Below are 23,856 nucleotides of genomic sequence, written 5' to 3' on the forward strand. Positions count from 1 at the left end.
AGGTTGGCTATTCCCACTAGAGACCAGGGCCACGATGGGATGCTTCTGTCCTCTGCCTTTAATCACTCGTGGAGATCTTTCCCGTGAGTGGAGAGGCACAGCAGGTAGCACGGGCTGGACATACACCCAGCCACGGGGCTTTGTTTCAGAATTGGCTTACTCCAGAGACTGGCCTGAAGTGTGTCAGGGGAGGTTTAGGCTGCATATTAGAAAAAGTTTCTTCACCAATACGGTGCTTGGGCACTGGAAAAGGCGCCCCAGCACCAAGCTTCACAGAGTTCAAGAAGCATTTGGACAGTGCTCTCAGCACATGGTGGAGTTACTGAAGTGTCCTGTGCTTGGCAAAGAGTTGGGCACGATGAACCCCGTGGGTCTCCTCCAACACAGGATATTCTCAGAATCTGTGGCTTGGGGTGGCTGCCGTGCCCACACGCTCTGCCGAGGGCACAGCACCTACCAATTACCGCCCGACCGGCTGATGTACTGGGCACCGAGGCTGAAACTTCGCCCCGGGCCGGCAGGGAAAAGAAGGGCCGGGAAGAGAAGAGCTACGGCTGCGGCCGCCCCGCGGCTAATGGGCGGCGGCGGGAGCGCCCGGTATCGCGGCTGGAAATTCCCCGGCGGCAGCGGCGCCGCGCTCCCGGCCCGCGAAGCGCCCGGCCCGTGGCAGCCCCGGGGCGAACCCCGGCGCGGCGCATCCCCCGGCCCAGCCCCGAAGCGCGCACATCTCCCCCATCCCCGGGTCTTTCAGCGTTCGCCAGTACTTTTCCCGGGCGCTTCCGCTCCCAGCGGGGCAGCTTCCCCGGGTCTCATGGGGATGGAAGGGGAAGGAGGTGTCAGGGCGCTCGTCACGGGCAGGGGCCCCTTTGCCCCGCCCCGCGGTCCCGGAGAGGTCCTCCCGCAGAGGGGAGGGAGCCACCCAGGCTGTCCCTGCCCGTCCTTCCTGCGCTGGGGCGGGGGAGCAGCGGCCCTCCCGGCGGGCAAGGGGGAGCCCGGAGAGCTCCTCCCGCGCGATCCCGGCAGCGGCAGCGGCAGGAAGGGCAGGGCGGGGGCGGGGGCTGTGCCTGTGCCGGGGGGGGGCGGTTCGCGGAGGAGGGGCCGCCGCCGCCGCCGGGCGCAGCAGGCAGAGGGAAGGCAGGGAGCGGAGCTGCCGCCGCCGTTGCCGCCGCCGAGGGCCGGGGCCTTGGACGCGTCCGGTGAAGAGCGCGGGAGGAGAAGGAAGGGGAAGCGGGGGGAGCCAGCCGGCCCCTCTCGGAGGACGCGGCCCGCATCCGCCCGGGGAAGGACAGAGGGAAGCGGAGGGGGAGCGAGCGGGCGCCGCCGCCGAGGAGACAAAGAAGCGGAGCCCGCCTGGGCTGGGAGCCTCCCCGCCGCTGCTGCCCGCCCCGCTCCGCTCCCCGCCGGCCGGCCGGAGGTGAGCGCGGCCGCGGGCGGGACGGGGATGGGGCCGGGGCGGCGGCTGGGGCCCGCCGCAAACTTGTGTCGGCCGCGGGGGACGACGCGGGGAAGGGGCGTCGGGAGCGGGGGAAAGGCGGGTGTCACCTGTGCGGCCGAGGCTCCGCGGCCGCCCCGCGCAGGAGGGGCCGGTACCTGCCGGGGGCGGCCCGGGGGGCCCGGAGCGGGAGGAGTGTTCGTTGTGCCACGTCCAGTTGGGGGGGGGGGGGCTGGGGGCGGCTCCTCTTCATCCTCCCGAGTTGCCGCTCGTGTGTGTGCGTGCGTGTGACAGCCGCTGCTTTGTGCCGCCCGGCCGGGGGGTAGCGCCGGGCCGGGACGCCACCCCCGCACCCCTCGCGGGGCTCCGGTGAACAGGGGCGGTGGATCCGGCGGCCGGGGCAGCGCCGGGGGAGGCGGGCAGCGCCTCCCGGCCGGAGCGCGGCGCACCCCGAAAGTTTCCCGGGCGGGAGCGGGAGCGCCGCCGCCCCGCGCGGGGACCGGCGAGCGAGCACGCCGGGCTGCGGCGGGGACATCGCCCTCGGTCCGCTCAGTTCGTTGTTTTTCCGTCACCGACTTTCGACTTCATAGGGCTGAGGCCGCGGATTTTCTCAAGGAGCGCGGTGCGCTATGGCCTCGGTCGATGCCAGTATAGGTAAAGGACATAAAGGTAAAATTACACCTCACGTAATGAGTGTTCAGTGAAGCGCATCCCTGCGTGTTTTGGGAAGAAAATTACTGAAGTTTATAAGTCTTCTCGCCCTGTTTTTAATTAAAAATCTGCCCAGCCTAACAGCTGCCCCTTGCTGGCAGGGTAGGCACTTTGGCCTATCTAAGATCAGGTTGCCAGATCGGGATTCAGTTTTGTAGTTCAGGTCTGACCTGCAGCTGGCTGATCATGAGAGCTCTCAGCTCTAGTTTCTATGTTAATATCTTCCACTATTTTTTAACAGTGAATGTGATTCTCTGTGTGCATAAGGGTTTTTCCGTGGATTCTGTGTAGTATTTCACTCTGAACTACCGTGTTTTTGTAAAACAAAGAGAAACCTTTTGTTGTTTTAAAAGTTGTACAGTGACTGAAAGTCGGCAACAATTTAAAGCGTTCTTCAGCTTGAACAGCGTTTCTTCCCATGAAGCTTTTTTCTTCTGAGGAACGTACTGCTGCTGTTCTAGCAGCTTAACGTGGGAGAATTAGACTTATCTTTCATGAAATGTGGTAGTGGCCCTTTGTAAAAACAAATTTTCATGGCCTAACCATGCGTGGTTTGTATCATCGGGAGTTTGGACTGGTAACTTAATATGGAGGAATTTGAAAGGACTCACTGGGTAGGAGATTATGAAGTATTTCTGTTTGAAAGTACTTGTTTTGTCGTTGCTTTTTAGGAATCTGAAGCAGCACCACATAGATGATGTTAATGGTACTGTGTTTTCATTTTTAGGATTATAATTTCTGATGTAATGTTGCTTCTCTGAAATATTGATTTCACAACTCTGGAAATCGAAAGCCTCTGTCTCACCCAAGTGTGTTTAAGAAGTTAAGCAGATTGCTTTGTCTTTGTAACTGACTTTCTTCTTGTGACTTTGACAGAAGATGTCACTTTTGGGAACAGTGAATAAATGTAGCAATAGAAGGCACCCGTACCATGAAGATCAAGACTGTAATTAGCAAATATTTTTATATAGGCCATGAAACGGAGACAGATTCATTATAATGTTAGCTCTTGTTGCTGTTGTTCTGTCGTCGCAACATTAGCTGTTGCATTTGCCTCCTACTTCTACCAGATTACAGTTCGATTGCTTTTGTGAAAAAAAAAAATTATACACAAAATCTCTTTTGCATTATTTTCCCAAAACTAATAGCGGAGTTAGCCCTTGATAGTGTGGATGATCCTTTTTACTACATCCAGACTACTGAACATATGATAAATTCAGAAGTTCAGCCTTTGCCTTGTTGCCTTACAGACAGGGAACTTACCTCCCTTTCCTCTCTTCTCTGTTTTCTTGGTTAGCTGTCTGAAAGCTTAAGGAAAGGTGTTTGCACTCTTCCATGTCACCTCACATCTTCTGCTATATAAAGAAGAGGGACAAGGTCAGCCGTGTCTGCTGCTTTTCCAGCCTTTGTTTTATCTGTGCCTTGTGTTGCTGTTGGTATGTTAATCCTTTGCAGTTCTCATGGCTTTCCTCAGTAGAAACTATAACAGTAGCAACTTGAAAAGTGATACCCAGATAGCTCTGTTTGCTGGTCGTGGTCTTGAGCAGCAGCAAAACTACCCAGAGTATCTGCATTTCTCATGCTCCTTGAGCATTAAAGCTGCTTCCAGACTCATGGAGACAGGTGCTGTATCAATTTACTTGCAGCAGGTTTGAAATCAAAACCAAGGCATCTTTGAATGTAAAGCATACGTTCTAGAAAAATATTTTCTGTTTGTATTGAGGGACTGATGGTTTCTAGGCTGTGGGTATTCCCAAACCCCACTCCTGCTGTGTTTTGAGGAAGGGGAATTGCTGATGTGGATTCATTAGAGATGTTTGAGGGAGTTTGAAAACTGAAACCAGGCACTGCTGTGTTTTGGTTAGTTCAGTCAGCCTAGGGGTGAGGTGCTGGGTGCTCGTTGCTGGACACCCTGCTCCCCCAAAGTAGGTCATCTGGTGTGTCAAAAAGACAGAGAATTGAGGCACTCTGCAGGAGAGCTGCTTTCTCCTTTTCATCAAATAATAAACTTAAAGGTCCTTTGTCCTTGTATTTACTAGGTATACAGAAATGTTGTAGAACAATAGTTTCCAGGGAGTGAAAGTCAGGCATTCTTACTAGTTCCTGAAGTGAACGATGTTTAGAGAGCTGGGATGGTGTTTGCAGTGTGGGAAATAGCATTGTTTTGTCATCCTGAGGTGAAGAAGTGAGGCCTGCGCTAATCATTGCACCCTGTTGCACCATTGTCAATTCTTTACTACATGAGATCCTGGTACACCTTTTGAGAAATGACTTTTCTGTTTGTTTTGCTTTGCAGATTTCTGCATGTTGGCCCAGGAATCCAAAAGTTATTTCCATTTTAGGTAGTTCCAATTTAAATTTTTCCTGCAAATTAATTAGGCCGATTAGTTTTCTCATAATAATGTAGTCAATAGTGTTCTGCCCAATTAAACTGTTGCTCTGTTCTGTAGTGTGTAAAGTAATTCTTCAAAATGGTAAGTTTTCGTTTTATTTTATTTTCCTTAAAGTAATCTTCTTTTCCCCCTCATAAGGATTCTTAATTTTCATAAATGCTAATGACATGAGTAAGTTGAAAGTGCATTGCAATATGAAATATATATTTTTATATTCAGTTAAGTGTCTGTGACACAACAAATCAGTTTGCTTCTTGCTATTAAGGAAGTTTATAGTTTAAACCCAGCATAAATAATACATTTGTGTGCCTGACAGTGTACATTTTTAAGCTTTCATAGAGTATTGAGAATTTTAAGAATTCGGGTGCAGAGGAATAAATCTTAGAGATTAGAGAATAGCAACTGATTGCATTTTAAATTACTGCAGCTATACATAAAACCCTGGTGTCAAGTAAAGTTTTAGAAATACTCATACTACAAAAAACATTTGTTAGAGTAGAAGCTCTGGCATGCTGGTATAGTCTGTACTTGTTCACAATTGTAGAAACAAACTTTGTGGCTTTGAGGCTTTTTTACACTGTAGGTTTGCTTATGCTGGTTTTGGTCCTGATCTCCTTCGCCAGTATTAATATGGTGACATATAACTAGTGATTGATTATTTGGTGGAGCAGACAATGTGGTAAACATGGGGCACTTGGCAGATCCCAAATTCTCAGAAGTGTTGCTTCTCTCTTAAAATCGTGACAAAATGCAGGTGCAAGATCAAATTGTATATGGGTATATTTTTACCTTACCCAGTTTTCCTCAACTCATATCAGTTACTGTATGCAGAGTACACACAGCCATAGAAACAGACGTGAAAACAGGTAGTGAGATAAACCACAGATAGAATATAGTAGAAATTTTACGGGACAAAAAAGGTAGTATTTTACAGAATCAGGTAGCAATTGTCTTAGGCTATCTCCTTTTAAAAATATATTTTATAATTAATTAAATTAAATACAAACTTTGTTTCAAATGAGATGTTTAATCAGAAATGGAAATATAGTTAGGGAGCCTGTTATTTTCAGCAGTTGTGCTGTTTGGATAGGTGGGGTAGGTGGGGCATTAATAATCAAAAATAAATGAGCAGGCCTTCAGTTTATTACCTATTTGATAGAAAGGCAGATTATAGCCTTCTGAAGTGTTTGAAGTTTTTACATTCCAGAAATGATCAGAGTATTTGAGGGCCTTAATGAAGAGAAGCGACACGAGTGTGAAAGCAGGTACTGAAGTATGGAGAAGCTGGAGACTGTGGATACTCTTCCTGATGCAGTCCTCTGAGTCGGGGTCACATCCTCTTACAGTGTCAGAAGCTGCTTTTAGCCAAGTCCTGTCTCTTGCCTGTCTTTCCCTATGGGTTACACTGGGTCAGCTCTGTGTAAATACAGAGGAGCCATCAGATGCTGCTGGAGAACAGGAAGAGGGTCAGCAAAGGCAGGTGCTTTTTGCTTATGCTGGGGTGAGATTATTGGTTCTGCTAGCAGTGCATAATTTAAAAAGTATGTGTTCTGTTTAAATAGAAGCAAGCTCTTGGAAAAAAAAAATTGTCAATTTCACTTTGAATTTAACTGTATTGTTCTTTTTTATATTATTTTCAAAAAGTCCTTAAACCTTTCTTTCAAAATAAGATTAGATCCTTGCAAGGGTGGGAAGGTTTAGAAAGGAATAATGGTATTCGTTAAGCATATAGCTATAAATGAAAGATAGTAGGATTTTCTAACTCATCCTTGTCAAATTTAGGTTGGCTGAAATAATGCTTTTTTTGTATACCAATTAAGTATTAGTTAACTATACAGTAAAATATAACACTAAATTCCTTCAGTCTTTTCATAGGTTTGGGAGAGAAGAGGGATACTATGTCCTGTTAAAACCTAATCTGTATATGGTGAGTTAAACTGCTCTAAATTTTCTAGAGCATTCTGGACTAATAAACGTTTCAAGGAACAGCAATAAATGAAGCCTCCTGTTGAGCAAAACCTGGCACTAATACCAAAGCAGAGTCCCAAGCATTGATCATACTGATCTCTTGGTTTTAATGCAGTGAGAACACCCTCAGCATGCCACGGCTGCAAGGTTTTTCCTTCCTGGTATTACAATTGCAGTGTACCCATCACACTTGTTTTCTCCCACATCCGTTGTGTGTTGGACTTGGCTCCCAGTGCCATCCTGGGCCACTGCTGTTTCAGGGGAGCTGACTTGTTAGTTGACATCCTAATGATGTTTAGGATGACGACAAGGAAAGTATTTTTCAACCTTTTAGTGCAGAAGGAGAGATACGTGGCTCTATGATATGGTCTCAGGCTGAATTTTGATAGCTGTCATGACAACAAATGACACGTTCGTTTCTCTGAAAGGATGGTGTCCTTCCAGACACACACTGAGTGTTATCAAATTTGACAGGTCTTGAATGATGGCATGTCAAGGATTTTGGATTCCCCCACAGGAGACTTGGGCTGCTGCAAATGCACACTGCCACCTGGCTTAGCAAAACTTACTTTAGGTTTTTTCTTGGTTTGAGTTCAAGGTTTTTTTAGTTTGTTTTTACAAGTATCCTTTGAGTTTTCATTTTAAGTAGATTTAATGTTGGTTGAAAATTTAGTTGGTAATTTTAGATTGAAAATTTGTTTGCTAAATAGTAGGAGAGAAAAAAAAGGTAGTTGAACTTCATCCAGTCACTTCAAAAACGCATGTGTTTTAAATGCCTTTAGTATTTTTAGTAAAAATTTCAGCAAAACCAGAATGATAGGGTTTGAGTATTTGTTAGGTTGGAAACAAGCACTCTGTTCATTGATTTTTTTTTTCATTTTATGTTAATGCTGTCAGTCATTGATGATGCAAACACTCCATGGTAGTTCAGTTGCAGAGTGCAGGGCCAGGAGCTGACACCTGTGTAGATGGGCTACAAACAGGGCCAGTCAGTGACACAGATGGCTTATTTATAGGTTTGGCTGTTGTTTATTTGTAAGGTTGCAGTCTCAGTTGGCCTGGTGTTTCTGGTTTAACTGGACTGAAGGAGTCCTGAAAGTTGGGTAAAACCATATAAATGCTGTTTTTTGTGTGTTTTGTATTGGAATGTTAAGATGGATTATGGTCTGTCAGTATCTAGTGCTCTGGTAACTGACTCAAATGACCTGCAAACAGCAGCTTTTCTTGTGTGGTGGTGTAGTTATTTATTTATAGTTATGAATTAGTTTTGTTAGCAATACTGTCTGGCTATACCTGTAATATAAGTGAAATGATAAGTGGTACTATTTAGATGCTAGGAAGAAAGTACCATGTTTGCATCTTTAATTAGTCCTTTCTACCAGAACTTGGAACTCTGTGTTTGTAGCAACTTTGGAAATGTAAGTGAAAACATAGCATTTCTCCCAGTGAGTATTGAAATTTTGTAAAAATCCCTGCTATTTTTTCAGCTTTGTGGTTTTAATTAAGAATGTTTTTGTTCCAGTCATAAAAGAAGTTGGTTATGGTATATCTTGTTTAATTGTGCTTTCCATTAATCATTGCATGTTGAATGCAAAAAATGTAGGTGGCATTTATAGGTATAAAGATGGTATTTTTACATCATAAAAAAGAGTGAAGCCATTTAGAGTATAAACATCCTGAGCTTTACCTTTCCCGCCTTTCAGAAAAAAGGTGAAAAGGAAAATTGATGATCAGTCTCCTTCCTTTACATTTTCAGGTCTGTTGGCAGTCTTTCTGCTAGTGCTGCATGGATAATATAGAAATAATTATATTGTGGACTATTCATAAATTCACACTGTTTTGAATTCCATTTAATTCAAATAGAGAAAGAAATAATGCTAATATCCCAAATAATTAATGCCATAATAAAGGATCTGCCTTCCACTTGACACTAAAGGACTTATGTTCTGTTACATCAAAAGACCTAAATCATTTTGAGCATTCAATATTAAAATTCTAGTTCATGAATATTAGAAATTTAATCAGATATTTCCGTAAGGATGGTGTGGATTGTGTTGAGTTTAAACACTGGTAATCACAAAGCTTGTGTTTAGCACAAGTATCAAAATATGACACATCATTTTTATGAGCTTTGACGCTCTTAAGGGATGCATGGGGAATCATAATGAAGTGAAATGTTATAGACTTCCTGTGGTACATAACTGTTAGTCTGGATAATGTCATTACTGTGACAATGTTTGTCTTCCTCCGTTATTCTTGTCTTATAATACTCTTGGTTGTAATCCTTTAGGATCTTTTCTGATTTTATTGACAGGAGATTCTGGATATTTATTTTATTCTATTCAGGTATTTCTTTCACCTCTCTGAAAGACACAGTGTCAAAGCTTTACAAAGTTTCATTGTTTGTTTTGTATCCCAACTTCTCCCTCCATTTCTGTGGCTCTGTGAGAATGCAAGCATGTGCTCAGTACTAGTAGTGTTCCTATTGGAGTGAACGTCTCTTATTTACAAAACACAAAGCTGAGCCATATGCACATCTTTTTCAAGACAAGAACCACTGCTACGTTGCAGGTCAATTCTTTCCTAGTTACACATTCTTTACTTGTCACAACATGTATACTGAATTATGGAACTTCTGCTGTAGTGTCACACAGCCAGCTTATTTTCAGAGACAGAGTTTGCACCTATACATTGTGTATGACATTACTTTTCCAGCAGTCCCATAAAGCCAGTGTGGCTCCTAGTACTTTAGGATTGTTTAATGAATAATAATACTGAACTCTTATAGAACATGTGTGGATCAGGCAGTGCTTGATATAATGCCTGCTTAACTTGATGGAAAAGGAAGTTACTCCTTTGAGGGGAAACAAGGAATTAGTTAGTTTGGCATTTTATTTAAAAACGTGGAAACCTAGAATTTAAAACCGAAAGCAAAAATGAATGAAAACAGGAAAAAATGGGAAAACTAAAATGTGATGCAAGAAAGGCTCTTGAATGCATTGAGGATTGTAATGCCTATTCTGGAGGAACCCAGGTTTGGCAGATCATGGAAATTCATAACTTTTAAAATGCTTCCCCCCCCCACCCATGTTTTAACTGTATTAGATTGTTTAATGGTGCAGCTAGACCTGATTTCAATATTCTGTTATAAAAGTATTTTCAGCTTGCCCTTGTGTTTTTTCTGTTCTGTTCTTTGATATTTTTTTTCCTTCTTTCCAGATAGATAATTTTAGTGGTTAAGTAGTTGGTCATTTGGATTCCTTTGAGCTAATATAAGTGATATACTTGTGGTTAAAAGAAGATACCATACATTACTGCAATCTGAATTAATGGCCATTGACTTACTCTTCTGTAGCAATGGCATACATACCATTACTGAGTGTACATAGCATTTGAAGCAGTTTGGTATTTAGTAGAGTATACTGTGCTTGCTAAGCAGGTAGTAAAATTTTAAATGCTTCATTCTTCAAAAGTAGCAAGAATCTGATGCCTGAATCTGATGCGAGTCATGAATGCAGGTGAGTCAAGGTGGAGTTGTGCTAGGAAGAGGTCATTTTTCCAATGCTGCTCCCTAGTCTGCCTGCCTGTTGCCCACCTGACTGGTAGCAGCCCCTGGCTCTTGTTCCTGTGCCATTTTCCTGCCTTTCCTGCCACAGGCTTTTTTTGAATGTGAGGGATGTGCCTAGGATGTGCCTATCAGGATGTCATACCTGATATTAAGCAGCTGGATTTCAGTGGATTTTTAAATTGTTGATACTATTGTTCTAAAATTGTGGCACCTACTAGATATTTAGAAGACCTCCACAAAACCCAACAGCAATCAAAACTCCAAATCTCAATATTAGTATTTGCACTTGGTATCAATATAATTCATAGTTTTGGCACTTGTGTACATGCACTTTAGATTTTCTTAGGGAAGTGCCATTTTATTTTATGAATCTGTAAATACTTAATTCAAGAAAATCTCTGATTTAGTTTGTGCACACCTTGATTATTTTGCTGTCTAAACTGATGGTGATCATCTTTGTCTTTGCTTTGTTAATCTTTTCCCTCCACCTTTTCCATTACACAGTATTTTGTAGATAATTAGGGTTGGGAATAGCCTTGATTGTAAGTGGACATGTTTTTGGATTGTCTGTAATCCCTTCATGTGGCAGAAATATTTAAGCAAAGAAAATAAAATATTAGATAAAACGAGAAAAAAAATGTAATCTGTCTAGCATGTGGGAATGAGTAAGATTTGACTGTAACATTGCAGGTACATGATGTGCAGAAGTAGAGTTGATGAACTTTCTGAAACAAGGATATTCTTGAACCTGTGCTTACAGTATTTCTGTATTATTGTTTTTAACTTCCTTCTTCTGTGAATATATTCTGGAATTGTGTTAAGAGTATTGGGGTGAGCTCCCCCAATGGGTCAGTGTATATATAAATCTTTCCTTAAATAAGAAGAAACATTTTTACATTGAGAAATGTAATAAATAAATATTCTGCATTGTTTTTCTGGAATTTTTGGTGGCATTGATTTGAAGTTCTGTAAATTTATGGAAGGCTGAAAAGACTGTGTGTAACTGTTTTGTGGAGAAATCTGTTTTCCTGCAGCTGCTGTGTGCGATATGTTGTCTTGCATCATGCAGCCCTTTGCCCTAATAGCTCTTTCAAAGCATCCAAATCTGCGTCCTTACCCCATCTTCCTTCTGTTCCCTTTGCAGTACCGAGCAGCAGCAGTCACTGCCTCAGAAAGCCACATCCTGTGGTTAATGCACTCTTTCCAAGCAGCACAGGGGCTGTCAGGTAGCTGAATGGCGTCCAGCTGCTGTGCTGTGGAGCCCTTTGTCTAACGATCTGCTGTTAAAGTTCCCGTGGAGGCTGTTACTCATGTATTCTTCATGCCGGAAGAGTCTTTCCATTAAATTAACAGCTGTGAATAGGATTTGGATGAAGATATTTTTGTTAGTGTTTTGTTGGCTCTCTATTCTAACGAAATATTTAGTTGCATACAGTTATAGAAATGAGGTTGTCTGATGACTTATATCTGCTCAGGGTAGGAGAAAGTGTAGGGTGCTTTACAGGTTATTCTGCAGAATATCATATTCTCATTTTCTACCTTCATAGGTATATGCTTGCAACTTGGTATTTGGGAATGATTAATTAAATCTGAACTTAATGTGGTCCAAATTGGGGTAGGATTTACCAGTATGAACTGTCTTCAGGCTAAGATGAATTGTATAAAAATTATACTGGACTTTCACTATACATCCTTCTCCTCCTGCTTGTCCACTCTGTAGTGTGGGAGAGCTGCTATAGAGGGAATTGTGTGATGAGGTTCAGCACTGGATCCCGGTGTCATAGGGTTTTGGGGGAATGGTGGAAGCAGTATTATTTCAGTTTTTTCTGTTTTCCAATAGCTGGATATTCTTTTTTGTAATATTTCTTCAGATCATTGCTGTTCTAAAAAGTCTGTGTTGTTCTGTACTGAAATGAAATGTAGCCTGGGGTTTTCAGCTTGTAGATGTGCTGTAATATACTTACTGACAGCTGCTGATTCTGAGGACTTTATATGCAACAATGATCTGAAATGTATAGATTTTAAGGGCAGGTAAAGGAAAGAGAGTTGGAAAATAGAAATCTTGAGTTCAGGAAGGGTCAGACAAAGGATATGTGATTCACAGTTAGTAGCCTCAAATGTATATGTACATTTTAAAAAGTTTTGTGTGGACATACTTCCAAGATTGTTTTTTAAAGCAGTTGTTTTGTGCTTATCAGCTTTCGCTGCAAAGTGAACATAATATAGATTGCTGAGTCATTGACCCTTGTAACTAGCAATTTGTATATCTCCACCTTGTTTAGCTTCATACCAAGAAGCAGTAGAAATGTGATTTCTATATGAAATCGCTAGGTGAATATACTTGTTCACAAAGGAAAGACTTAAATTTTTCTCAAGTATGTCTAATTTTTTATCATTATGTATGGACTTACAGAATGTGCTCAGCTGGGATTGATCACTGGTGTGTGAAATGACCAAATTATAACAATGGAGGGTTTTCTGAGGTGGGTAATATATTTTCATATGTAGCTTCCAGCAATGACTTTAATACACTGAAGGCCACACTTTCAGTGCTTCTGTTATTGAAATGTAGTGCTCTGATCGTTTTTCTGCTGAACTTCAATTTAGAACTTCATCTGGAAAACATCCAAGGAAAAAGCATCAAAGCAAAATAATAATTGTCTTGGAATGCAGGAAGATCTGTAAGTATAGAATTGCAATAGGTAGCAAGAGCTTGAAAAAGTGCACAGGACACCTTAAAGGCTCAATCTGTAAATAAGAAAGGGAAAGGCTGGCATGTACCTTGATGTTGTAATAGTTTGCTAACCTTGCATACAGGAAGTAAACTTCTGCATTCTTACTGTTTATAGCTTCATTTCCCATCTTGAATCTTTTGGCTTTGTTTTACCTACAGGATTGTTACCACTTTACTGGTAGATGAAGTATATTGCCACTTGCAGAGCCCTGAATTGGTCCTCTGCTGCACTTCAAAGCCACCAGGTGAACTCTTCCAAATATTTAATCAACTGAGTTGTGCTACTCAAGCCACTTATGAATGTGTTTAGTTAACTTTACTGAGTTTTGGATTTGGAACTTTGTAAAGAAAAGCACATATAGGAAGAAGAAAATGATGATTAAAAGAAGTGAATGCGCAGTTGAGAATTGGTTCTGGCTCTTCAGCATTTTATATGTGCCAGTGTAAGAATGGTTTCTCTAGTTTTCTGTCAGTTTAGTAATGGCTGTGGGAGGATAGTGAAGTGTGTGAGGCTTCAGTAGCTGACAGCTTTTTTGTTTCCTACAACTACGATTAAAAGTACCATAGAAGTTGAATTTCACACTGCTTTTATTGGAAGAATGATTAAAGAAGAAATGTAATCTGTATTATCGAGGAGCACGTCTATGTATCATGCTGAAGTCATTCAGATTTTCCTTTCTTTACAGTAGGTCTGGACCTGTCAAACACAGATTTTGGTGGTTCTTGAATTGTCCTGGCAGCGTCAGCAGATGGTTTCAATGCCATCTGCAAAATATATGGAAAGTTCTGTAAAGTGCAGATTTTCTAGGGTTTTATTTGGTTTTACTATGCTTTGCAGTGAATATTAAAATGTTCAGGAAATTTAGTATACTTTATTTGTCTGCTGGGCAGAGTAAAATTTCACTGTAGCATGTGGAAGGCACTTTTCATCCCACCCACAAGCTCAGTGTACCTGAAAAACCCAATTATTGGCTGTGGAATGTGTTGGGGAGTGATTTGCTCTTCAGCCTAAATCTTAGCAGACATGGGGATTTTCTTCACCTCTTGTATTACAGAGAACTCTTCTGCTTGCTTTAGTTTCTACATTGTCTTTTCAGTTCAGCCCACGCATTTTTCTTGCTTTTCTAGGAATAGCTTCCCTAGACGGCAACACCAGCGACTGGCAGCTCTGTGCTTGTTATGCCGGGGGAAAAAGCCCTGGCTTTCTCAGAGCACACTGCCTCTAGCAGCAATGAGCAGATACACTCAGCGTTAGGAGACGTATGTGGCAGGTGTGTGGTAGTCTTGTCTCTGCATGGCTGAAACCCTCCTCAGCTGCAGCAGTGGATCCTGGTCTGAGATGAACTTGTTGGATTAGTGTAGTGGAAGAGTGTCTGTGCTATGTTACATATCCCAGTCGATGCTGCTGTGAATTGTTCTAGGTGCTTGCAAATATACTCTTCCCAGCTATGGTTGAAATGCTCCTGATTTTCTTCTTTATCCATAGAAATGTTGTGGTAGGTCTGGATAGGACTCTGATAATAGAATCACCTGTATCTCCTTGCTATTTTTTTTCTAAGTCACCTCTGCATATTTGGAGAAATAGAGCACATACACTGTCTCTAAAACAGGTATTTCCATGGAATATGCACATGGAAAGTTTGTTACAGATTATAAGATCCACCCCTCTGGAGTGAGATTATTTTCTTGATTTCTGTGTCTGTTTGAAAACTTAGTATAACCCCTAAAGCACGTCTTGTCAACAGTTACTACTCTCTGTTAATTTTCATCTTAGGGGTAAAAAGATGTGTGTTGGGATAACTTAGTTTCAAGATGCAATATGAGGTTTAAAGAGAGGAACTGTGTGTGCCTGCCAAAAGGGGAATGATTCTCTGTTTCTTTGTATCTGTTATTACATCCTTGGAAGAAAAAAGCAAGGAGGAAAGTTGTTGTGATCATGTAGTGTTACTTGATTTCAGCTTGCTAGTCTGCATTCTCTTTCTCGGAAAAGAAAGATAATTTAATCAGAAATTGCAAATAGTGGAAATTGGACACCCCTGGAAAGTAGAAATGATAGTAGAAGGATGAATTAGTTGATTTCTACCTACAGCACAGGATTCACTCATTTTGGCAACAGCGAGATGTTTAGTTCAGCTCTGCCAATTTTTTTGGAAATCTTAGTCTAATTTGCTGAGCTTGGAGACCATGTGATTATTTCAGCCAGCAGGAGAGCCTTATTTCTTTTGTCAGGTTTTTTTTTTTTAAATCTGTTTCCTAACTCTTTAGGATTTTGTTTGGGAGGTTTTTGTGGGTTTTTTTTAATGTTACTTCATCATGTGCACCATTAAACATTTTATGTAGGAATGAGAAGTAATTATTTCTTCTTCAGTTGGTTCACACTGGAATAGCCATAAAACCCTTGATCCTGCTTCTCCACTATTCTGCAGCTTGTAAATCATTTACTTCGTGCTCCAAGTGCAATGTGTTTGTATAAATCTACTATTGATGTTGATCTATCATTTCTACTTCAGTCTCACTTAAGGCAAGTGCAAATAACCTTACAGAGTTGCAAAACAGTAGGGAAATAAGCTGCCACAAGCTAAGGCATCAGATTTATTTTCTGGGGCAAATGAAGAGATTCTTTGAAGCCTGATCAAAGCCCAGGCTCTCCAGTTATGCATAGTATAAAGCTGGTGGCGTTTGAGCAGAATTTGTTGGCTTCAGGAGTTTTGGTATTGTTTTCTTTTTTTTTTTATTGGGTCTTTATATCTCTGGAACACATATTCAACATATTTCTGGAAATGACAAGTGTACTGCCATATGGCATACCAGATTTCAAGCCACTCTGAGGTGCATGTGTGAATTTTAGAGTGCCTGGAAGAAATGAATGAAAACCACATTCTCAATTTTATCTATTGCTGAGCTCTGTAGGCAGAGAAATGGGAAGGCTTTGAAGTAAATTCTGCTGGAGGGATTGTGTGCTTATTTCTGAGCCACCATCCTAATGCAGCAAGGTGTAATGTAATTTATGTTTCAAAATATGCACTAATTTCAGCAGGGCTGCCAGTTTGTGTGCTGCTGTGCTATTCTGGGAGATTGTAAGGAATACTGAGCATTTTTTTGCTACTGGCAACTGTTACCATTTTCAATTTTTCATTTCCAACCCTTTTTTTGTGCCTAAACCTCTCTTTAATGCCTGAACTTAATTCTTCAGTATTGTTGAACTGTTAATTCTGCATATGCTCTGCTTCCTTAAAAGGTTCCGTATTGATTATACTTTGATTAGATTTCATAAGATTTTGTTGGTTAGTAAAAGCTGAGGCAGCATTATAAAAGGTATTTTTACCAGGTTTACTTTTCATTCTGGGGACTTTACGTAAACTTTTTAAATGCAAAAAAGATGTTTAGGGAACTTGTGTCAGGTTTTGGTTATAAAAGGCAACTCTTCTTTGCAGAGGGCAAGATATTAAGGTAGTTCCTTATGATCAGTTGTGCAGTCAGCTTACACAGTTCTGTGAATTTTCTTCAGAATCAAAGACAATTAATTTTGAAGTTTTTTAAATGTAGAAAGGGGGAAGAAATGTACTTGTGAGATAGGTAATTTGAGTGATTAATATTTTGCCACAGTAGTTGCTTAGCTGTTAGAATTTGGTAAAATTAATTATTTCTTGCTCTAACAATCAGTGAATGTTCACAGGGGAAATCATATGCTACTAAATCCTTTCCTCCAAGTTTTTCTTTTAAAAAGTGTACCTTGATACAGTAACTGTTCATGACCACTTCCAACACACCGCCTCATGCTCTTTGATTTGTGTGAAATCCTAAGGCTTTTCATAAAATTGAGTTTCCTCCATGTTAGGTCATCTCCATGATTCAATTTAACTTGCTGTGTGCCAGTTAATTGATGTTTCTGACATTGAATGGAAGAGTATGTTGTGTGTTCCAGTTGTTTCAAAAAGGTGATGGCTAAGGAATAATCTTGCAGGGATATAAAGCAGGGGTTTTACAGGTGTTTATAATTACCAATGTTTCTGATGTTCTCACACAAGGTGGAAAAATGTTTTCCTTCTTCCTAGGAAATACTGATTGTTAGGTCTGTGACATTTAACAAATCATTTTGCTGAGGTTGGCTGTTCTGATGAGTTGAGAAGCAGGAAGCTGTGGTTCTTGCCAGTGGCAGCAGGAGGGCCAGGAGCTGCCCTTGGGATCTGTGTGTGTGCAGTGCTCCTCCAGCCCTTGGGACAGCCCTCCCTGCTAGGAGGCCACACTCAGGAGCCTGAACAGGCACAGAGTGGGGGGTTCCTAATGCTGGGAGCATGTCCTCTTGGTGATGTCCTCTAATGTCCTCTTGGGTGACAGTGGGCAACTATTGAAAATTTATGGAATTTTCAAGGAGAAAACAATATCCCTTCTTTCTTTCTGAATGTTTTTTGTTTTTGTTTGTTTTCTTCCCTGATGTGTGATATGTTTTCAAATGATCTACCTCTTTCTGACATGACAGATTTTTAAAAATTATTTAAGCAAACTCTTTTTTAAATACAAAATCTTAGTTCATATCTGTATTCCACTTAAACACTTCTGGAGTACAGAAATCTCCCAATAGCAATAAATCATTGTTCTTTGCTTTTGAAATTCTGTGAAACCATGTGTAGCACTAAGGATATAATCAGTGAAAATTTTTGATTTTAAATCAAGAATTTGGAATTTTTTAAATGCAATTTCTGTGTGTTTTGGTAGGAATAAAATAAAGGACATTTTAGAGTTTTTAACTTTACCTGCTTTATGCACAAACAATTTTGAAACTTAAAGTTTTGTGTCAGAATGGCAATACACTTCACAAATTGCCATCCATATAGAAACTGCTTTTAGATTAGTTTAAGAGAGGGATTAGTACACTGTGAATTTGTTAGGTAGTCCTCTTTCTTCATACATTTGTTTCAAAACTATTTCCAACTTTTCTGGAAATTCTGTGTATATTCATATCTTTTTTAAAGATTCATTTCTTTAGAAAAATTCACCAAATGGAACACGTAGTCAGCCATTTGAAGAATCCCTTATGATGAACTTTTCATTATGTGTCTCTGACTTGGATCAGAATTAGCAACAAACATCTCCTCAGTTCTTCCCTCTCTGAAAGACTGACTTGAATTTGATAGCATTTTGTTTTATCTTTCAGGATTAGAGTTTAAGTTGTCAAATACAAAACCCTAGCTAAAGCCTGAGCTCTTCTGGTGTGCTGGTCATTGCAGGTGGTTTTTCCGTTATTGTGCATAATTGTTCTTGAATGTATTATCTCTCAAATTTCACTGTATCAAAATCAGTGTTTGTTCCAAGGCTATTACCAGCCAACCCTTATTTTCTAATTGTTCTGTAATAACTGGGGGTTGTTTGTCATCAGGTAAAGTTAAAACTAAGCTCTGCATAGGTCTTCTGTGTATATTTTTCCTTACCTTTGTCTTTTTCCTTTTCTTTTCCTTCCCTGTCTTTGTTCCTCTTAAAATTTTGGCTGTTCTTGTCTTGTGTCTTCATCTTGTTTTTCACTGCTTGATCTTCTCATGTGAGTTATCTTTACCAACCACTTACTAAAAGACTATATATGCTATCTATATTCTTGTTTTGAAAACACCAGCAAAGAGCAATTCTGAAATAAGATTGTGATTGCATGCCCATCCAAGCTTTATTGCTTGGTAGATATTGCAGGTAATGGCACTAAGGAAGATATGATAGCATGTGTTAGCAATCAAAATGTAGCACTGGTAGATTTGTAATCTCATTTATGTGTTGGTACTGTTCAAAGAAGCTCTGTAGACCTGAACCAGAATTCTTGCTGCACTTAGGCCATCAATTTACACATATTTCTGGTTCTTCAAATTTTCTTTGAAATGATAGATGTGTGTGGTTGGCTTGTTTTGTTTTGTTTTGGGTTGGGTTTTTTCAGTGAAGAATTGTTTCATAACATTTGGTGGTAATTAGCCTGCGTCAGTCATTTGAGATGGGAGGGGGAAATCCTGCCCTGCTGAGAATCACAGAAATTGTGTGATTCTGATTTTTGAGGACCTCATGATCTCATTCCATTTTTTGTTAAAGCTTTTGTATAGATACACAAGATGCCATTCAAAGTTTGTGGATGTGTGTGTGTTAATCTAATGGCTTATTCTTTAATTTGACATTATAAATTTGAGTGGTTAACATGTGCCAATAACTATCTTCTCTTCTGCTCACCAGTGTAGGTTGTGTTCAAGTAGCAGGTCCATGCAGTCCTCCTGCCTCTCTGCTCCAGGGAGAGCACTGATAGGAAATAAGTTTTTTTGCCTGTGGGAACATTGGAAGGCTGGACAAAGAAATAGTACATCCTCCTTTGAGCTGATTCTTCCTTCAGGCTTTATTCAAACAGGAGGCATTTTTGTCATGTGACAATTTTGAGTTTGGTTCTCAGATGCAAAGTGCTCATTTTGAAGATCCCTTCAGGTTGTATTGTGCAGAAAAGAGGAGTCATGTTTCTGTGGTGAACCCAGCTAGCTTTTTTAGGTGGCAAAGCTAAAACTGGCTTCTGAAACACAAGCTAAGCAAAATGTGTAACATTTATCCTTACAGTTTATAATTGTGGCAGTATCTACTTCAAAAATTTGTTACATAGGTATAGAATCCCATGCTAGAAATTTTGATTAGTATGTCCTCTGTACGGTTGCTCTTTTTTCTGTCTTCTGTTTCCTTTGCATCTCACAAAGTAAAATAGTAAATAAACTGCCTTGAGATGATTTGTTTAGAATATTTTTTGAAATGTTGAATATTGATTGACTCTTCTTGAGCTCATTAATGCCTATCATCAGCAGGAAATATAAGAACTCTGATAGAAAAAAGATTGCACATGTAAAGTTACTACAAGCTAATAAAATACAAGGTGAGAATTTTTTTTTGCAAAGGAATGAATGAATGTTATATCCCATTTATGGTGTCAGAACCAGTAGTAGATGATGCATCATGCTTTTTCTTCTTGATATTGTATTGTCATGGTAGGTTTATTTCTATTTCCTGGAGTATCACCAAAATTTTGAGTCCTGTTCACACAGCATGTCTGTTCCTGGGCTGGTTTTTTTTTTTGGTTTTTGTTTTTTTTGTTCACCACCATATGTCAAATGTGCTAAGAACATGAAGCTTATTATACTGCTTTCTTAAGGTACCTAGTGCTTCTAAAAATTCAGTAGCTATAATTTGAGCACTTGATATGTTTGCAGTCTGTAGGTAGGTTCTAGTTTTGAAAAGACTTAATTTTTACTGGGAACTGTTACTTTATGTTTCTCAAGCAAGAAAGCAATTGTGGCAAATGTGATACTGCTAATTTAAATAAAAGATGTGTATGCTTTAGCAATTAACAATGAGTTTTTGAGACTGTTCCTCTTAGGGTTCATGTAATAGACTTTGTGTTCTGAAGCATGTGGGATGCTTGTGCTCTTTGTAGTTTGAGATGTGTAACTTCCCTAAAGGATACGTTCTTGTTATAGGATCCATATTTGCCATCATAGTCTGAGAGGAATGGTAAATTACAAAGAAAACCAGTATAATTAAAATCATGCAGAAAGGAGAAGAAATTGTTCTGACTCATTTAATGGCAACCAGAATTTTCCAAATTATTTAAGTATACAAGTAAAATTTAGTGTTTTCACATCTTTATTCATTCTAAAATATCAGAGATTATATTCTTTTTAGGCAAAAGATGTTTGGATCGTGAAGCCAGTGTCTTTGTATTTCTCTTAGTGAAGCTTCTGTTGCTGCAGGTCAATAAAGCGATTTTAAAGTGTATGCAGAAAACCCCATGGAAATACACTAGAAAAGCCCATGTGATTGAGTAATATGCATGGAAAAATGCCTCCGCCTTCTTTTTCCTTTTGTCACAGAAAGAAAAAAAGCAAACCCCAACCTCATGTTATTGTCTTTTAATCTCTCCTGCACCTAGAAAGCTCTGGCCCAGATCTTCCCATTTTAATTGTGGAATTTGAGTTCCAACCTTGAAATTACTTAATTACCCTCTCTCCCCCATCAGCATCCTCTCTCTCCAAGTCTGGAATTTATCTGTTTCTCAGGTTGTCAGTAGGCATGTAAAGGACAAAATTTAATAAAACTGTAACTAGAATTGTTTATAATAAAATGACTGAAATATTTAGAAATCTGTTCTTTGAGCCTTTCTGCCCTAGAAACAAAGCATTTGTCATGTGTGTTTGAAAGTGGACAGCATATGTTTTCTTGGCTTTTGTTTTTTAGCAACAGATCATGTGTTTAAATGGCAGCATGACATTTTGGTTTCTAGCCTGCATGAGGAAGATGATTTAGTCAGGTTAGCAATTGAGAAAGAGCTATTCAACAAGGCTCTTGTATACTCTTTAGAGAGAGCTTTGACTGTTTTGATTGCCTACTACAAATGAGGGATTTTTTATTTGTTTTCCTTCTGGTTTTTTTTTGTGTTCCCAAAAGAAAGGACATACTTGGACATCTATAAATGTTTGGGTTTAGGTAGCTGAATGAACTTGGGAAATACTGTATGCAGAGAGATACACATGATTATTATGTGTCTGTAAATAAACTGCACTGAAGTGATGAAGCATTCAGAGCTTCTGAAAGTTGTCTAAATTTACTTTGAAATATTTAGCAATGATAGTTTTTAAAACCCAGATAGGATAAGAGCTTATTTTTAAAAACTTCATCTTTTCAGTACCCTTGAGGTTGGTGAGGTTTTGCTTTGATCTCCCCTTCCTATTTTCCAGCATGAAGTAGCCCTGTGTCAAAAGGTTCCTTACCCAGGAAATCTTTAAAAAACAGCAGACAGGCAAAATCAAACAACCCTTAGCAAACAAGAAAATGAGAACTGGGACACCCATTGGAGTAAACATTGAATTCACCTGGTGGTTGTTGTTATGGTTTACATACATTTTGAGCATTGGCACAGGAAAAATTTCTCTACTACAAGCAGAAGGGACAGTTGCTTGAGAACTATGAAATAGCAACTGGCTTCTTCAAGGGATGGTGAGAAGAAGAGGCATTTCCCAAGTCTTTCTAAAATGCTTGGCAGAGAAGGGTAGCTCTGAATTTTCTTTCTTGTAAATGAAATTTTATTAAGCTATGATTGCCATCTATGTCATACTATAAAGATGGTTGAAAAATGTGCTGATTCTCATTTCATTCAGTTTATTGTCATACCGTATGGGATTTAAATGAGACCTAATGGAGTAGTAATTGGATTTGATTGGATTTGCAGTGCCTGTGTGACATGAAGGAGGATTCATGGTACTGTGCTCAGTCTGTTGTAGAGACCAAATGCAAAAATCAAATCTCATACAAAACTGGAAACAAATGGATTGATTGAATATATCCTTTAAAAAAAAAAGGAAAGTTGAGGAAAATTGTAGCTGAAGAATTGCATTCGAGGCTTTGTCAAAATGCTTCTGATAGGCTGATTGCATGATTCAGTTGGGAGATATTTTTATTTAACTGTATATTTTCATATATATATTTTAACTGTATATTTTCAATGTATTAACTGCATACTGTATGTAAATACAATAAAGTTACTATTAGTTTAGAAGTTTAGTTAAAATTATTGTGTCTGATATTCTGTTATGCTTTAACAGCAGAAAACATATGGGTTACTGAATTGAATTTGGTTCAAACTGGTAACATCCAAAATTGCTGCCTTACAAAGAGGTGTCTATGAATACCTCTGAAAAAGGCTTTTGAGACCAAGTACCCTAAGAAAATATAGCTGCTCTTCATTGGCACTGCTTCTGAATTAAGGCTATCTTGAGTTCTGGAGTGCAACCCTGCATTTGTGTATTAGGTGTTTCTTGGAATTTCTTTTTGAATTAGCTCTATACTCTAGAGTGTACCAGATTTTGACCAAGATAGTTTCATGTTTTTAGATTTCTCTGAGTATTGCTAATGACTGTATTCTGTTTGGAAAAAAACAACCAGAAACAAAAAATGCACACTTCTAATTTTGTGAGCCTTAGTGTAAGAAGCACAGGTTTAGTATATGCAATCCTAAATATAGCCACATTAATAATGAATGCTTTACTCCCTCCTGAATTTTGTGCTGTCTTGATACCAGAAGCACTTGCAATATATATATAGTGAGTTAGATCTTCACCGCTGAAAATGTTCTGGACAGATCAGATTTAGATACTTTGTCTAAACCAGTCTCCTATTTTTGATCATCATACTTGTATTTAAAGGTTTATTCATCTATTCATAATAGAGATAAGGCTTTCTAGGTAGCATGCATTTACTAACCAACATAAATTGCTTCAGTTATTTGGCACACACAATTTTTTCTTTAGTTTCATAGCAGTCTCTTGAATAGCTTCATTTAGAAAACAGGTAAACTTACATTTTAATATGTCTGCAAAGAAAGTATTTTAATTCAACAAAGAAATAATAAGGAATTTTTTTCTATTTCCCATTCTCCTTGATCTTTGTCTGTTTTAAAATAACAAAAAACAGAATCCTATTGCAGGGTTACTAAATAGAATTTGCCACATAATTAGGCAGCAACACATACTTCCAAAGAAAAAGGGAAATCAGCAGTTAAAATGGTTTAAGTAAAGCACCAAGAAGTCATACTATTAAATGAAAATGCCCTTTGTCAATGAATGCCATTTGTCAAAATGAGGGAGAATATTCTTTTCTTTTAGGTAAACTTCAGATAAATTTATTTTGTGCTTCTGGGAAGTCAGCATGTTATATGACTACTGTTAATGTTTTTTTGGGAAAAAGAAGTTTTGGAAAAACCAAAATGGTAGTTGAGGATGGAGAGGTAAGCAGATATCTTTATAATTACTTGAGTCAATATGTCTTTTTTCAAAGAAGTGGACCTGGAAGCTATTATCTTGAGGGCAAATTTGGACAAGGTAATTGGCTTTGACCTTTTGCCAGATGTCTAGCAGTTCCTTTTCCCCTCTCCCTTGCATCCAGATAAATGTCATGCCTTTAGGTTTTTGTTCCCTTGTTCTGGTTTCAAGAGTGGAGCTGCTTATGTAGCTAATCTGCGCTTAAAATTATTTCCACTTCCAACCCCAGTAGG

At 39.7% G+C, this 23,856-nt stretch overlaps 1 protein-coding gene across 1 annotated transcript in view; it reads left to right on the forward strand.

Moving 5' to 3' along the window:
- The first annotated feature begins 1,086 nt into the window (after positions 1 to 1,086).
- NCK2 (NCK adaptor protein 2) overlaps positions 1,087 to 23,856 on the forward strand; it is an 83,047-nt gene continuing 60,277 nt past the window's right edge. Inside the window, exon 1 of the mRNA XM_021538106.3 lies at positions 1,087 to 1,414. The gene's annotated coding sequence lies outside the window, so the exon portion shown is untranslated. The remainder of the gene's footprint in view (positions 1,415 to 23,856) is intronic.

The sequence above is a fragment of the Lonchura striata genome, chromosome 2 (genome assembly GCF_046129695.1).
Source record: "Lonchura striata isolate bLonStr1 chromosome 2, bLonStr1.mat, whole genome shotgun sequence".
Lineage (NCBI taxonomy): Eukaryota > Metazoa > Chordata > Aves > Passeriformes > Estrildidae > Lonchura > Lonchura striata.